The sequence below is a fragment of the Homalodisca vitripennis genome, chromosome 1 (assembly GCF_021130785.1).
Source record: "Homalodisca vitripennis isolate AUS2020 chromosome 1, UT_GWSS_2.1, whole genome shotgun sequence".
Lineage (NCBI taxonomy): Eukaryota > Metazoa > Arthropoda > Insecta > Hemiptera > Cicadellidae > Homalodisca > Homalodisca vitripennis.
Window position 1 is genome coordinate 96,366,008 of NC_060207.1, and position 16,039 is coordinate 96,382,046.

The 16,039-nt window shown below is 32.6% G+C and overlaps 1 protein-coding gene across 4 annotated transcripts in view; it reads right to left on the bottom strand.

The window, feature by feature from the left end:
* Window positions 1-16,039, bottom strand: part of LOC124367280 (fatty acid 2-hydroxylase) — a 178,753-nt gene that overhangs the window by 68,580 nt on the left and 94,134 nt on the right. Inside the window, exon 1 of one of the 4 annotated variants that reach the window (XM_046824000.1) lies at window positions 10,899-11,245. The exons of the other annotated variants lie outside the window; for them this stretch is intronic. The gene's annotated coding sequence lies outside the window, so the exon portion shown is untranslated. Of the gene's footprint in view, window positions 1-10,898; window positions 11,246-16,039 lie in introns of those variants that run through there. 4 annotated transcript variants of the gene reach the window in all.

The window sequence follows — 16,039 nt, forward strand, 5'->3', positions numbered from 1 at the left end:
ACAGCCTTTCCAATAAATAACTAGGACGAATATTTTTATACCTTTCGTTCTCTAATTCTGCGGTGAAGAACTGTAATATCCGGTAACATCTCACCACAGCCCGTCTCCATTGTCAGAGGTATTGATTAGTACAGCGAACCGAGTTTTATCTCTTATTGAACTTATCATGACATTTTCAATTAATATATTGATTAATTAAATAAATTTAGTGTAAATCAATTTGAATATTCTGCGATAAAACATTTCAAACATTAATTTAAGAATTTATTTATTTAGCAGCACCAACAAATTTTACAAGACATTGATACAATATAAAATGAACTGAACATTACAATTACGTCTGTCATGAAATATTCAGAAACTTATACAATAGATAGATATATTATCTCAAAACAAACACATCGTAATTTCAAAAAGCAGAGATGGACTTAAAAAATAAAATAAACTTGTTAATTATTATAATATATAGTAGAACATTTATATATATATATATATATATATATATATATATTTACGTTAAATTGTATAAATGGCAATGCCTTATTTAATTTCAATAAACATTGAATCACAAAAAGTACTTGCTCCGCCGGGAGCATATATATATATATATATATATATATATATATATATATATATATATATATATATATGACATGGATATACAAGAACAAAAGATTTATTAGTAATAAATTATACAAAAAATGTGTTTTAATTTAAAACAAATTAAACCGTTCTAAGTTTTCCATTTTAAAAGAAATGTACAAAATATTGAAACAATAGAAGTTAAAAGTGTTTGAAAATAATTCAGTTGAGCTTTGGATCAGGGACAAGCGAACTCGTGAGAGTTGTGTTTGAGCTCATTGTAAAATATTGGCTCAATACATTGTACATGTAAAGATTTCAATAAGGATGTATTTTGAAATATACAAATATTGGCCAGGAGCGAACAGTTCTACTTAATTTAGTAATAATGGAAAGGGAGGATGTTTGAAAAATTATGGAACAAACCCAATTTCTAGTCTGTAGTACGTAAACATTGAATTTTATTACCACTTTAGGTCTCATAATATTAAAGTGAAAAGAAATGTTGTCCATAGATAGGTGAGAATAATTTTTCAAATATCGATTGATTAATTACATTTTTGCATAACTGCGTTGCAATCATAGTATCTTATTTTAAATACCATAGTTTTGCAACGATATAATTTACATGTTGCAGTTGCGCGCTAATTGAACTTTTTACGCAACTTTCTTCAACAGGCACAATTACTTCTCGTCTTTAATCCAGAAAGTTTGGTTTCTTAATATTTAACAGATTAAACATCGATGAAGAATACATTGATTATTTGAATATAATTTCATTATCCAATACAAACTTTATATTCATTTTAGTTATATTTAAATAAAACACAGAATGTAAACCTTTAAATAATATGTAATATTTTTTTATATTCCTTATGATGTAGTCTATAATATTATATATTAAAATAGACTATATTGTATGCAAAAAACCTATTCACGCGTTTTATACATACATACATATGTTGATAAAACACTTATTATATATAAATAATCCTAGTTCGTGAGACATATTACAAGAGGTTTCAAGTGTATAGGTTAGTTCATTCTCGAGATACCGTGTAGATACTGTATACATACATACATACATATGTTGATAAAACACTTATTATATATAAATAATCCTAGTTCGTGAGACATATTACAAGAGGTTTCAAGTGTATAGGTTAGTTCATTCTCGAGATACCGTGTAGATACTGTATACAGACATACATACATATGTTGATAAAACACTTATTATATATAAATAATCCTAGTTCGTGAGACATATTACAAGAGGTTTCAAGTGTATAGGTTAGTTCATTCTCGAGATACCGTGTAGATACTGTATACAGACATACATACATATGTTGATAAAACACTTATTATATATAAATAATCCTAGTTCGTGAGACATATTACAAGAGGTTTCAAGTGTATAGGTTAGTTCATTCTCGAGATACCGTGTAGATACTGTATACAGACATACATACATATGTTGATAAAACACTTATTATATATATAAATAATCCTAGTTCGTGAGACATATTACAAGAGGTTTCAAGTGTATAGGTTAGTTCATTCTCGAGATACCGTGTAGATACTGTATACAGACATACATACATATGTTGATAAAACACTTATTATATATAAATAATCCTAGTTCGTGAGACATATTACAAGAGGTTTCAAGTGTATAGGTTAGTTCATTCTCGAGATACCGTGTAGATACTGTATACATACATACATACATATGTTGATAAAACACTTATTATATATAAATAATCCTAGTTCGTGAGACATATTACAAGAGGTTTCAAGTGTATAGGTTAGTTCATTCTCGAGATACCGTGTAGATACTGTATACATACATACATACATATGTTGATAAAACACTTATTATATATAAATAATCCTAGTTCGTGAGACATATTACAAGAGGTTTCAAGTGTATAGGTTAGTTCATTCTCGAGATACCGTGTAGATACTGTATACAGACATACATACATATGTTGATAAAACACTTATTATATATAAATAATCCTAGTTCGTGAGACATATTACAAGAGGTTTCAAGTGTATAGGTTAGTTCATTCTCGAGATACCGTGTAGATACTGTATACAGACATACATACATATGTTGATAAAACACTTATTATATATAAATAATCCTAGTTCGTGAGACATATTACAAGAGGTTTCAAGTGTATAGGTTAGTTCATTCTCGAGATACCGTGTAGATACTGTATACATACATACATACATATGTTGATAAAACACTTATTATATATAAATAATCCTAGTTCGTGAGACATATTACAAGAGGTTTCAAGTGTATAGGTTAGTTCATTCTCGAGATACCGTGTAGATACTGTATACATACATACATACATATGTTGATAAAACACTTATTATATATAAATAATCCTAGTTCGTGAGACATATTACAAGAGGTTTCAAGTGTATAGGTTAGTTCATTCTCGAGATACCGTGTAGATACTGTATACAGACATACATACATATGTTGATAAAACACTTATTATATATAAATAATCCTAGTTCGTGAGACATATTACAAGAGGTTTCAAGTGTATAGGTTAGTTCATTCTCGAGATACCGTGTAGATACTGTATACAGACAGACAGACAGATATGTGGGTTTCCAGTCCACCGAGTGATAGGCTCAGCCAGTTACAACACTCACGCCATAGGCATAATATATGAAAATATCTCACAGCTACGTACGAAGTTACAATTCTCCGGAAAAGGAAAGTATAAAGAAGAGTAGCCTTTATCAAGGAATAAATTACCAAAAAAGTTGGACTTGACATTTTACAAGTAAACAATCAAGATTTGGCAGAACACCAACTACTATCTGATACAAAATGGGATCCTGGCGGTTGGAAACAAACAATACAGAATTTCATATTTGATATTAAAGCATTATTTGGCATAGAACTGAAAAAAAACAATTTTTCACAATAGTGATACATTAATCGACTTTTAACGGCTATTCTGAAAAATTTAAGGACTGTATGAATATCACGAATCAGTATCATATACCATTCGTATATTTAATTTTATGATGTTTGAATGAATCTTTGAATAATATAAACAGAAATACTCTGTTAACTGAGCCTGATAGCTACATGATGTTTAGAGCTAGAAACACTCCCTTTTTGGCTCATGATGACGCTACGCCTAAATGTAAAGTTCGGCTTTAGCTTATAGCATGTAATTGTATTGCATACTATAAATAATTTATTTCAATTTTAGGCTAGATACAAAATATCACAATCCCGCAAAGTAACAAGGGAACATTCTTGAAAACTGTATAGCGTTTCGCAAAGAACATTTTTCGAAATTAATCATTTAACAGCATTTAAACTTGTTTATATTACCGAAATTGAATTGGTAATTTACAGCTTGAATTCAAGTTCACCAACCATATCATACTTAGCGAAGCATGTTACGCGACAAGTGCTGTGTACCTTGTTTGATTATGTATATCATAGTAAAGTATATCATATTACGAGTACGTCTGACGTCTTCGTAACGAAATACTATGTAGGACTTCACATTTGTACAAAGCCCATATCGCTATGAGCTAAATAATCCTTGAAATAACTCTCCAAATGTCACAGAGCGAATCTCCACTAATAATGCATAACTTAAAAAATTATAGAAACAAACGTGAAAAGAGTATTTGTACTTTCGTCTGACCATTCGCTGGCTGTTTTAGAGTTAAATTGGTTTATTTATATCAATAAAGTGGCCGTTCTAAAAGCAGTGTAGACACTGAAAGGTTCGCATTCTAAACGATAACTTTTAGATCCATAAGAAAGAGATGGACACGATAAAACCGATGAGATGGAAAGAGGATAGTGAGATAAACGTAAATGAGATAGTAAATATACTTCACATCTCAAACAAACTTTAATCCGCAGCTATGAATCACATATTCGGCAAAATGCCAACTCCTTCTGTTTGTCCCCACATAAATATGTCCAGTTTGTGATCTCATATTTCTAGAATAAAGTTGTTTATAAACTGGAAATTCATTAATGATGCATTAGAAAACTTACATTTTCCAGCTATAAGTTTCATATGTTTTGTTCTTTCATCAAAGAAAAGTTTTACAAATGAAGATTATATGACGTCAAAATAATCTCAAAATAATCTGACGGTTGGTGCCCTGTAAATTAGTCTTATTTCTTCATTAACTCACACTGCGTACAGGAATGTTTTCAGGATTCCACGTAGTCCTACTTAACATTAAGGGAAAAGCACAAAGCTTCATTAATTAGGGTTACATTAAATTCGGCATAAATATTCTGATCGTACGTAAGGATCCAATAAAAACTTATATAGAAAATATAAAATTTCAATGAAAAAAATTAATAAAAATTAAATGAATTATATGTACATAACAAATTTCCAAACTTAGACATAAATTTCACATACAGGAAAATAAACCTAAGACAAAAAAAATTTTCAAAATTACCTCAAAGTTTCTCATGTCATTGATGTCTGGTTGAACAGGAATAATAAAAATGTCTTATTGAAAGGAATATGAGTATTTCTGAGATCACTCAAATAAGACAAGATGTGGTCTCCAAGACTTTGAGCTCTTTGACCTTCATGATGACAAGAGTTTTGAAGACGGAGCTGGAATTGCTGGAAACTTTATTATATTAATACATAAGTTTTCATTATTATAATTTTTGACCTCATCTGATAATGAGTAATAAAAGTAAATAGAGAGAACTAAATTAATAAAGTTCTTGAAAGTAATTATAGTAATTTAAGAAGTAATATTACGAGTTTACAAAATTACTTTGCGGCAAATAAATTAATTGTGGTACCTACAGACTTGACTTTTACGTCGGTGGGAAAATGTGGAATACATTTTATAATATCTTGTATATAAAAATAAAAATTGATTTAACAATTACAATATCTATCACAATAAAAGATATGGATGAATTAAAACTAAAATAACACTAGTTTAATATTTAATCTAAACAATTAATTCCATTCTGTTGAACCAGTAAAGCATGTAACATTAATTGCATTACTTTAGTACATTTAATTACAGTGACAGGAAGGAAATAATCAGTCGAGGATATAAGTACAAAACGGTTTCGGGTTATCGACGGAACACAATTTATGTTACGGGGCAGCAAGTTTAAGAGCCAAATGACACAAATACGACTCGTAGACAATGTTAGTGTTTCCCTCTGGCCAGGAGCCAGCCGTAACTCCAGACGTTTTCACTCTCTTGTGATCCTCCTGTAATTGAGTCAAGTGGAACAGTTATCTGCCGAGTTCTGCCAGACACAACTGAGCGAGTGAAGTGTGCGCATTCTTGTGTCCAGTCCTGACACGTTGGCTCTAACCTCATTAGGGGAAATGTTCTTCTGCCGTGTCCACACAATTTAGTTCACTTACTTCCATTTCAAGTTCTTTGTGGCGTGCTCCAAATAGTACTAATATTTCTAAAAATGGGACATTGCCCGGTAAATCAACCGATTTTTGTTGGATCCCTGACAGAAAGGTAAACTCAATAATAATATTTAGAATAATCTTATCGTTTAGACACATAAAACCTGTGTCATGCTTTTGAAAAACGATTCTTTTACGAGAAAGCGCACTTAGCGATTAGATCAGCTTTCATAAATCAGTGTAATGACGAATTGGTTTAGTCATTATTTCTGAATCTTGGTTTGAGTCACGTTCTTAGAACGAGTTCCGGTTATTGAAACGAAACAACCGAAACTAAGTAAAATGAAAGGTGAACAAATTGACTGATAAGGACCACACATTATGTACGCTGCAAGGTATATAGTTAATAACAATCAGGGATCCAAGAAATAAAAGATATTTCCTTTCCACACTACTGTTCTGAATCAATGATATTCATAATACTGAATTGTTAGATTGAAGTATAAATAATATACTATCGCATTTAGATTTGCAAACGTGTATGGCGTAATAAATAAAACAAATTAAATTAGCAGAATGGATATATGAAATAAAATGTGACTGAACCGGTGAACAAGAGAGCGTGAGAGGTTCCAACCTCGAGTTCAAAGCTGAGAACTTGACCCAGTCAGATTGCGGGATTGGGTAATGTGAAAGTTCCTGCCCGTGCAGCGTCGGGTGCGAACTTAAAGTGCGGTGCTTTTAGTGAATATATGAGTGAACTCGTATATACCTTGTAGAAATTACCAGAAAATGTTTTAAATTCGAAACCTTCCATGATAAATACTTTTAAAACGAACTGGCTGTGTAGACTACCAGCGATACTTCCAGGTGGATGTGACTACTGTACATATGACCATGGAGTACAGAATGCTCCATGTTTTATACTCAGTTCCATTCTACACTCTGTGATTACTTTCCGATCGTGTCTGAGTTATTTCCGGCTTTAGCACTCAATAAACTAGCTATAGAGGCATTCCAGTCTTGAACGGCGCAGGTAGGTTGAAATTGTTAGCATGATTAAAAGATCATGATTCAGAACCAAATATAAACTGTTAATAGATAAACAAATTTTAATATTAAAATAAAAACGAAAAGCTTTGATTTCACCATATCACAGATCGTTTAATTGTGATATTACTTACATGTATGATGTTTGGCTTTAAGAACCGACGCACGACACAGTGAAGCGATCTTGGTTTACCCCATAAGAACAATGTTAAACGTACAACACTTGTAAGCCCTTATATTTGATAGTAGTATTTTGCGAGTTGTAGAAAGGTATTCCTGTTAAGTAAAAAATATAAGGAATATGAAAAAAATGATAATTTGGTATTTTAACTCCTTGATTATCTTTCCATCACGACCGCGACCCTGCTGACATTAACGCGTCTGATTATCGATTTTTTCTTAAGGTAAAAGCACAAAACTAGGCGTGGCTTTATAAAGTGCAAATGTATGCATTTACCTCCTAGACTATTGTCCGTTGCATGTATTATTCCAAATGTAACGGAACAAACAGTGTGTTTTCTTCATTTCACGTTTACGTTATAAAACCCCATTATCGTAATGGCACACAAATCTTGACTAATTGTATTTATCGTTTGGCCGCTGTTTGTGGTTATAGCTACAACGCTTTTATCAGTAATGGTTCATTAAAGTCATTTTAATGAGTTAATTACAATATAAACCAATCGTATTGATAACATGACTTTATTACTCGTTTTGAAAGCCTACAGTTTGTCAAGATTTTGCTGCATAAAACACAACTTAATCATTTATTGCACCATATTATAATTTTTTAAATAATTGTATATATAAATATATACATATAACCCAAGATGTACACTGAGATATCTTATTTTTTTCATTTATAATAATAAAACAAAAAAGTCGACGCTGGAACTAGAAGGCCTCTCCTACAAGGTTGATGCAGTAACCCTTTGGTGAATTCACTTATATTGTAGTCATAAGTATCTTAAATAAAACAGGCGCGAAAATAGCACAATTTATAAACAAATAGATGACGGAAGAAAATTTTTGTAAGGTAGTGTACGTTTTGTTAAACAAATCATTTGTAGTTGACAGATATCGTTAAATATGTGAATAGTAGAGTATACGTTATACAGATTTAAGAATTTTTGTCGCTTTTGAAAACTTACCTTCACGGTTCAGGTAGGCTACAGTTAAAAATTTACCCCGATTTTCAAGGTTCACAAACGAGATTAGAAAATCAAAATATTTTGTTTATGTACTAAATTGAGATAGAACGAAGATATAATTGATATAAAACAAATATCCAACGTTAACGGCCAAAATGGTAATTCATTTTTAAATTGGGTTTTTTAAAACGGGATGAGACTATTAGAGACGTTTGCGATATTTTTTATTTTTTGTTTTGGATATTAAATGGCTTCATAGGATACAGCATGGCGGTCAGTACAATGTATAATAATTAAGGTGGAGCGATTGGTTTTTGTGACAGATTAATAAATATCACTTAAGTAAATCAAATTTTACTTTTTGTCATTATTTCGGTCATATTGCATATAAACGGTTTTGACATCGTAAAAAAAAATTATATAAATATCTTCATTCATAAACATGCAACTAACCAAATACAGACTGAACGATCTCAAATAAACAGACAACTATGTAAACAACTCTTTTAACATTTGAAGTGAAATTATTACGCAGTTGTTATCAAACTAGAGAAGAAGGTTTCAACGGTTCATGCTGATAAATATAAACATTACACACGGTAGAATAAACAACCCTGGCCGACTGTTTAATACACTCTATGTTTGTTTGTTTTCTTAAAATAGCACTTAGCACAACGGGCCGCTTGGCTAGTGCCGATATCAACTAAGTGAACACAATTAAAGAATTATGTTTTCTTAGGCTGATTAACGCCTCTAACGATTGTCTGTGAAGTGCTTATTGATAACAAAGCTAATAAAAGAGCAAGGAAAAATCTAACGAAATCGTCAATTAATATTTTCCACAATATTTGGCGTTATTCTACCCATAGTCAGGAACTATTTTTAATTATTCCGTATGGTAATGAACTTTTTCATCGGAAAATTGTGTTGTTGTATTGTATGTAAAGTTGTATTGACAACTGAGATCTGCGAAAGTCATCGTTTCCTTCGTAGAAGTCAGCTGATTTCCCTCTCCCAAACGTTACTTTCCATATGTAAACAATTCTTTCCCTATACTACATGTCTTTCCCTGTATAAACAATTTAAATTCCCGATTAGGCCCACAGGAGGACTAATGGATGTTCAAACAGCAGATTTTAACACCAAATACATTATAAAATTGTGATGTTTCCTCGTGGAAGAATAATTACTAGACGATGAAAGGTGATTAGATAATCTTTTAGAGGATGTCGTATGCTTTTTTGCATTGTGATGAAAGGTATCGTTCAATACTCGTCTCGAAAGCATTTTCCCACGCTCAGCTTCACTTCGCGCGTAAATGCAAACTCGCCCTGGAAACGGTCACTTTCAAGACTAGTAATGTAATTTTATATTTGATAGTTGGCAATGTTACCTAGTGGTTTAGGAATATAAATGAAAATATACATTTTCTTATTTCAAACATTAATTATTGTGAATTGGAAAAAGGAAAAAAATAAAGTGGGTTTCTATCGGTAGTAGGTTCCTGTAGTTGCAAACAACATTTCAGACAGTTAAAATAAAACATATTTTTGGCTTTTTTTCAAATCTAAACTTTAGAACACAAACAGGATGTTTACTGGTATATTAAACAAATTTTTAAGTCAGAAATATTTTTAAAAGTGTGTTATTTTTCTATAACTTTCTGAAAGTTTGGTGTTTTACCTTTTATTATGAATCCCTGACAATTGTTTTGTAGACACTTCGTCCAAACAAGTATATATTCAAAGACTAACTTCTTCACTAACACCACGAGGCGACCAATGAGATCGATATACGCTACCCTCTCCCAAGGTCAGTTTAGATTACATAGCTATCCAGATAAGACTACATAATAACGCCTGTATAGAATTTTACAAAGAGTGAGCTTTGTTTCAATGAGAAGTAATATAGAGATAAGGCTTTTGGTAAAAGCTATCTTAAACCTCCCAGATTCTCAAGACTAACTAATGGTATCGCTAATACTATATGAACATTCTATCATAGAAAGATATGCTATTTTCGCAATCAAATATCATTATATTCTTATCAGAAAACATAATATACAACTTAATGTATTTCCTAAGAAGGTGAACTCATATGTTTGTTCAAAACAAGCTTATACTGGAGACTGTTGTAATGATGAATAAGGTGATCATTAGATTAGAATACGTTTTATTTAATGGTATAATTCTATTACAAGGCAATAATAATGGTAAGTTATATTTGAAACAAATCATTACTTTCCAAATATCAGTGAAACCAAATAATTATTTTTATTTTGAATATAAAATAGTATATGTTGTATTTATAGTAATAACACAGATTAATAAGTTTGACTGTAATTAAATTAAATTAAAGTGTATTAAAAAAAGTAGTTATACATAACTAAGAACTATATTTGGCTTCGTATTTTAAAATGGTTTTGTTATTTCCTTCTGGTTATGTTGGAATTCATGTTTTTAAACTGGTATATTTACTGTTATAAACGATTATTTTTAAGATTTAAAGACCGTCCTATTAACAAAATGCCTTAATTACTCAAACAAAGGCCATTACTATGGAGCTTTTACAACTGGAGGAAGTTATTATATAGTATATGATAGATACTGCTTTAGTTTTGCATAAACAAAATAATATTTTGTAAAAGTATATATATATATATATATATATATATATATATATATAAAATACTTACCTGTATTTAAACGTTGAACACTTTATACAGACGGGGCTGGTGATGGGGGGAGTGGGGGTGGGAGACGAGTTTATGCAGATTGTTACAGTATCAGCGGTAATGATGACAGTGACAGTGGAGCACAAGCGAACAAGCGATCAGAAAACATTCACCCCTACAGTACCGGCGCGCGGCGCGACACTAGTCAGTCCAACTGTCTGACTGACTGACTGACTACTCATCCATAGGAGTGTGGACTATTGCACCTGCGCGAACACACAACTGAGCTCGCGTCAGTTTTGTTATCAGGATTGCGGCTCAATGCAGTGATAAGAGCTCTGCCACACAAACGGTCCTAACGCTTCATTATCCGAAGCGCTATTGTCGACTGAATAAGGCGTTGGCACGAGCGCGTGTAACACCCAGATGTCCGCGTTTCTGCACAGCGCTTTATGCGCCCTTGTGTAATCTTGCCGTGTCATCGTTATGAATCTGACAGCATCACTCTGACTTGCTCTTATTCACTCTCAGTTGTAAATACAGTATTTTCAGCTTTACACTTCAATAGACTCTTAAATTCTTTTGAGATAAAAACAATCTCAAATTACTAATCTCTGTGTGTTTATGTTTAGGAATCATGTTAAAGAATTTCTCCCAGGTTGAGCGGATGTAAGAAAGAAAAATATAATACTTCTAAATTATGATAATAATAGTGGTATTGTATAAAAAACGTTGTAGACAGCAACACAATTACATTACAATATTCAATAGTTCTACATGAGTTCTACGACAACTACAAATCAAGCCTACCAGCCCTTCATTCAGATTCATACACATCGACATACACATGTCAACAAGTTGAATACATCAGTCCAGAATGGAAAGGTGATTCAATATGCTGATGACACGACTCTCTGTATTAAATCGAAATCTAAAAATGATCTTGAAGTAAAATCATTTATCGATTTAAATTCATACATCGAATATTTCTCAAGACTCAATTTGTGAACAAACAGCTCAAAATCAAACTCAATATATTTTTACCTTCGGCATCGACAAGAACAGAAGTATCGTCTCGCGATAATGATGAACGATGTTCTCTTGAAAGAGGCCGAATCCGTTAAGTTCTTGGGATGTAGCTACCTTGATCGAGGACTGACGTGGGTCTTTCACATTGACAGCATCTGCTCCAAGGTTGCTTCTGACATTTATGTTTAGCGTAACCTTGCAAAATTCTGTTCTATCGGTGTATTAAAAACGGCCTACTTTGGCCTGATACATCCACATTTGTCTTACGGTTTGAGACTGTGGGGCAGCTGTTCTAAATACAAATTCGAAAGAGTATTTAGAGCTCAAAAGAAAGCTTCCAGAATTATTTACAAATTGAATTTCAGAAAGTCGATTAAAGATGCCTTCAGACAGCTTGGATTGTTAACTTTACCATGTCTCTATATTCTCGACGTCGTTCTATACTGTCGACTCAAATGCGAGTTGGTCCAAGGCAGTGACGTCCACCAAAACGAGACAAGAGGCAGGGACAACTTTCGGATTGTACAACATAGAACGACTGCATTTGAACACTTGCAGTCCCAAGTTGGTGTGAAACCGATAAACAAGCTGCCTGAGGGAATTAAACATCTCAGCGATTCTAAACGATTCAAATCTTGATTAAAACACCTCCTGGTGTCAAAGGCGTTTTACTCCGTTGAAGAGTTCATGTTGAGTTGCTGGGATGAAAATTATTAAAAACTATTGAAAACAAGAATAAAATTAAACCCCCAGTTCTGTTATACAATTAAATAGCTATAACTGCAACGGAATTAATGCAAATGTATATTTTTATGAATGTACCTGACGGATGCATGCAATCTTATAATTATTGACGCAATAATGATTATTATTATTATTATCGAGAACGAACTTCTATTTCACACGCAATCGCATTTGCTCGTCCAAGTTCTAGCCTCATTTGAGTTTTTAAATTAGATTAAAGAATATTCCCAGGGATACATAATTAATTAATCCATGGAATAGAGATATTTGGACACCAATACGTGTTCCAATCAAACTGGTTGTGATTTTAAATTTGCTTTATGCTGTTGGATGCGAAAGTTACCTTCAGTTCTGTACGAGCGAACGTTGTTACCTCTCACCCTTTCCAACTTAGCATTGGCAGTGAGGGATAACTTAAAAGATATAAAACAACGATCATGAATCCGAACTTTCTGCAAGTTTCACTGTGCGATTCTACGATATCTATTTTCACTCAGAATTTTTGTATTTATAGAGTTTTAAAAATAAAAATGTAATTAATGAACATCAAAGTTAGAAAAATTATTCAATTGTCCGAAGATGAACAAGCAGAAACTTTTTCGCGGTTTGCAAAGTTAAACTCGCTACTGATAGAACCTTAGTTTGTAAACCGATTCACTGAGCACGAGATCGAGATCTATAAATTATCAAACTATCTCCCCCCCCCCCCCGGTGCGGTGTTCAGTTAAAGTTAATAATGGAATCCACGGAGTTCTCGATAGAATGAGGACTAAAAAGCGAGTTCAGCTTCGATGGCGGTAACTGTAATCAGCAGAGAAAATTATTTCCATTAAGTGCAACCGAGGGAAAGAACCAATTTTATCTTCGTCGAACGAGCCCGGTGGGAGATTATAAGATAGAATAAAGCGTGGATACCGATAAACTGGGGAAATTAATTGAATTACTGCTTCATTTGATAATACACTTCAACTAATATTGATTCGTTAATCATCGTCAAGGTACATAATAAAGATTCTGTTTACAGTGAATATAATAAACAGTGGGAAATGTTCCCTACCCCACTTTAACTTGTCAATATTACGAATTTTTTCCAGTTTTAATTTTTTATCAACTTACGTGGTTGTTACATGATGGGGCCACTGTTTCAAACTTTTTACTTATCCCTACAACCACCCTTTGGAGAGTGATTATAACATATGGTTAACCATTGTACGACACCTTAATTTAAAGGGGTTTCATTAATTAACGTTTTGTCTCATCAAGGCCTTTAATTTGAGACATTACTTATTGGGCCATCCCATTTAAAATATTTCAGTTGCCCCCTTCCCACCATTTTAGAAATGTTTAATTCAATCAAAAAGGACCTCATACTTTTACATGTCCCCGAGGGACGTTTGAAAATTTTGAACGGTCTAAGAGTTAAGGTGGAATTGTGAACTTTGTTGTAGTACCCTCCATAGCTCAGCGCAACTTTTATTATTCGCACACTGCTATTAACATAACTTAATGAACAAAAGTGTGAATGTATCATTTGGCAAGAAATCCCGAGAAATATTTCATCCGTATATTTTAAATATCATTCCTAAATAAACAATATTGTGTTCTATAATTGGCTGAGCGTAATTTTTGTGTTAATTTATGTTGTATATGATTGTAAGTCTGTCTATGCTCCCGCAGGACATTTCGAGAATGGAATCAGTTATAGATTTAAAATTTTGCATGCAACCTTACCGAAACCTGTTACGCGACACGTGGTTGATATTCCTTGATATTCAATTTAGAGTTTCTTATGAGAAAAACTGTAGTTAGTATAAACTACTAACAGTTAGTATTAACAGTCAAGTAATTATCACTGAAGCACTAAATTATAAGTTACTACAGTGAAACAATTAAATACATGAGAAGAATTCCTACAAATAACGCAGTTTTAAACTTCAGCGGAGCTTCTGATGCGCGACCGTCCGACAGCTGGTTATCGTTCAATTTTAAAGTGTGACTTAATTTTCTTTAGAGGCTTTTTTAAAATTTAGTTTTGGTTTTAGGTAAGAGTTAACACAATTAAATAACCTATGCAAGTCAGCGCCTACATTCCTCAATCTACACAATGCTTATTGTGTATTCACAGCTCCTATAAAAGCAATCCCATGACATGAGCTAGCTACAATCTTGCTGGAAACCACTTAAGGCAAAGATAAAATAGTAACGTTGAAAAAGACTCAGAGAAAAGAGGAAGAGTGACTCCCCGCACATGTTGTGCAACTCCAAGTTGTCACTCCACTCCCAGTTCCGTCTTATCGCCAGCTATCTGTCAGCTGATAATACGCCGCTAGCCGGTCAATTAACGTCAACTGCAGCTTTTTACTCACTAGGTCTGCTCTTTTTCCTTTAAAAATGACTCATTTAGCTTTTCAGAATTTTTTTGTTCTACATGGTGTAGCTATTTTAAAAATTAAATTATTTGACTTTTTATAACGAACCAGAAAGTAATACTCTTTTTTATTTTCCTGTCCCAAACTGTCCCCAATTAAGAATCTACCCCACCCAATCGATGGATCATCCACAGGCAAGTTCGACTAGCGACTTTTCGACTATCAACCCCACATGCTTCTAGACATTTAATTTTCCTTTGAAAATGTATTATAGAGATAAAATGGGTATGGTTCTTTCCCTGGATGTAATCGCCATGACAACAAATATTCTATACAATCTAGATTGTCAGATTCGACTACGAACATGTTATATGCCACTTGTACTTATTTTTAGTACATAAATTATCCATATAAACTGTATACACAGGGTGGAACTCTCCTTAAAGTTGTGTTGCTTGAGTGCAGCCCTAAATACTCTCGTGCTTTATTATGCGGACAAAAGATTACTAAAAAATAACTTTTTGTTGCTGATCAGTATCAAATGAAGACCATACAAATTTAAACAAAACAGTATACCAACACTTACACGTTTTATGGTTGTAAATCCGTTTTATTCGTTAGTATACCAACATTTTTATGCTGATAACTTAGGTCTTATGTCCCTCAAAAATGTTTAAAAAACGTGAGAACATTTTACTATAGCTTAAATTATATACTATAAACTATATTACAACTCATTAAAAATGTATTGCAAATAAAGCAGAGGAACCCAAAACATTGTGCATGTTTTGATCATGTTATTCAGTATGTTGCGATTTGTAACACGATACTAGTTTTACTTCTTTGTAACCCTGAACACATAGAAAAAGATGTAACAAAACCCATTGCGCGTTAAAATCAAACAGGATTAGTGCTATATTTCTCTACTGGTTGAGCAGAGCAATGAAATCTTGACCACAAGAACCACACACACTGGAGCTGCAGAGACACAGCTTCATATATCAGTAGTGTACGTGTCTA